This window comes from Arachis hypogaea, chromosome 5 (genome assembly GCF_003086295.3).
Source record: "Arachis hypogaea cultivar Tifrunner chromosome 5, arahy.Tifrunner.gnm2.J5K5, whole genome shotgun sequence".
Classification (NCBI taxonomy): domain Eukaryota; kingdom Viridiplantae; phylum Streptophyta; class Magnoliopsida; order Fabales; family Fabaceae; genus Arachis; species Arachis hypogaea.
Genome location: NC_092040.1, coordinates 82,089,143 through 82,091,509, shown reverse-complemented (window position 1 = coordinate 82,091,509; position 2,367 = coordinate 82,089,143). Strand labels below are relative to the sequence as shown.

Sequence of the window (2,367 nt, the reverse complement as noted above, 5' to 3'; positions counted from 1 at the left end):
GACCTAACTGAAATTTTCGAACAGAAAAAGGATATGGCAGCCGAACCCAACAACAACAAAGCAAGGAAGATGCTTGGTGACTTTACTGCACCAAATTCCAACTTACATGGAAGAAGCATCTCAATCCCTGCCATTAAAGAAAACAACTTTGAGCTAAAGCCTCGGTTAGTTTCTCTGATGCAACAGAACTGCAAATTTTATGGACTTCCATCAGAAGATCCTTTTCAATTCTTAACTGAATTTTTGCAGATCTGTGATACTGTTAAGACTAATGGAGTAGATTCTGAAGTCTACATGCTCATGCTTTTCCCTTTTGCTGTAAGAGACAGGGCTAGAACATGGTTGGACTCACAATCTAAAGATAGCCTGGACTCTTGGGATAAGTTGGTCACGGCCTTCTTGGCCAAGTTCTTTCTTCCTCAAAAGCTGAGCAAGCTTAGAGTGGATGTCCAGATCTTCAAGCAAAAAGATGGTGAATCCCTCTATGAAGCCTGGGAAAGATACAAGCAGATGACCAAAAAATGTCCTTCTGGCATGCTTTCAGAGTGGATCATTTTAGATATATTCTATGATGGTCTATCTGAGCTTTCTAAGATGTCACTGGACCATTCTGCAGGTGGATCCATTCACCTAAAAAAACACCTGCAGAAGCTCAAGAACTCATTGACATGGTTGCAAATAACCAGTTCATGTACACTTCTGAAAGGAATTCTATGAATAATGGGACGCCTCAAAGGAAGTGAGTTCTTGAAATTGATGCTCTGAATGCCATATTGGCTCAGAACAAAATGTTGACTTAGCAAGTCAACATGATTTCTCAGAGTCTGAATGGATGGCAACATGCATCCAACAGTACTAAAGAGGTATCTTTTGAAGAAGAAGCTTATGATCCTGAGAACCCTGCAATGGCAGAGATGAATTACATGGGTGAACCCTATGGAAACACCTATAATACCTCATGGAGAAATCATCCAAATTTTTCATGGAAGGATCAACAAAAGCCTTAACAAGGCTTTAATAATGGTGGAAGAAACAGGTTTAGCAATAGCAAGCCTTTTCCATCATCTTCTCAGCAACAGACAGAGAATTCTGAGCAGAGCCCCTCTAGCTTAGCAAACATAGTCTTTGATCTATCTAAGACCACTTTAAGTTTCATGAGTGAAACAAGGTCCTCTATTAGAAATTTGGAGGCACAAGTGGGCCAGCTGAGTAAGAAAATCATTGAAACTCCTCCTAATACTCTCCCAAGCAATACAGAAGAGAATCCAAAAGGAGAGTGCAAGGCCATTGACATAATCACAATGGCCGAATCCAAAGAGGAAGAGAAGGACGTGAATCCCAGCGAGAAAGACCTCCAGGGATGTCCTTTGAACAAAAAGGAGTTCCAAACTGAGGAACCTAAGGAATCTGAGGCTCACCTAGAGACCATAGAGATTTCATTGAACCTCCTTTTACCATTCATGAGCTCTGAGAACTATTCTTCCTCTGAAGAGGATGAAGATGTAACTGAAGAGCAAGTTGCTCGATATCTAAGAGCCATCATGAAGCTGAATGCCGAGTTGTTTGGTAATGAGACTTGGGAAGGTGAACCTCCCTTGCTCATTAGTGAACTAGATACATAGGTTTAGTAAACTCTACCTCAAAAGAAATAAGATCCTGGTAAATTCTTGATATCCTGTACCATAGGCACCATGACCTTTAAGAAGGCTATGTGGGACCTGGGGTTAGGTATAAATCTTATGCCACTCTCTGTAATGGAGAAGCTGGGATCTTTGAGGTACAAGCTGTAAGAATCTCATTAGATATGGCAGACAAGTCAATAAAACAAGCTTATGGATTGATAGAGGACGTGTTGGTAAAGGTTAAAGACATTTACATCCCTGCTGATTTTATAATCTTAGACATTGGGAAGGATGAGAATGAATCCATCATTCTTGGAAGACCCTTCCTAGCCACAGCAGGAGCTATGATTGATGTTGACAGAGGAGAGCTAGTCCTTCAATTGAATAGGGACTACCTTGTTTTTAAAGCTCAAGGATCTTCCTCTAAAACCATGGAGAGGAAGCATGAAAAGCTTCTCTCAATACAGAGTCAAACAAAGCCCCCACAATCAAACTCTATGTTTGGTGTTGGGAGGCTACAACCAAACTCTAGGTTTGGTGTTGAACCCCCACATTCAAACTCTAAGTTTGGTGTTGGGAGGTCCCAACAATGCTCTGATGATCTGTGAAGCTCCATGAGAGCTCACTGTCAAGCTATTGACATTAAAGAAGCGCTTATTGGGAGGCAACCCAATTTTTATTTATCTATATTTCTATTGTTCTTTTATGTTTTATTAGGTTTATGATCATGTGGAGTCACAAAATA

The 2,367-nt window shown here is 40.6% G+C and overlaps 1 non-coding gene across 1 annotated transcript; it reads right to left on the bottom strand.

Moving 5' to 3' along the window:
- Positions 1–432: 432 nt before the first annotated feature.
- On the bottom strand, positions 433–536 carry LOC112804672 (small nucleolar RNA R71). The gene has a single exon (XR_003203283.1). It is a non-coding gene; the product is annotated as a small nucleolar RNA R71 (small nucleolar RNA).
- Positions 537–2,367: the final 1,831 nt, after the last annotated feature.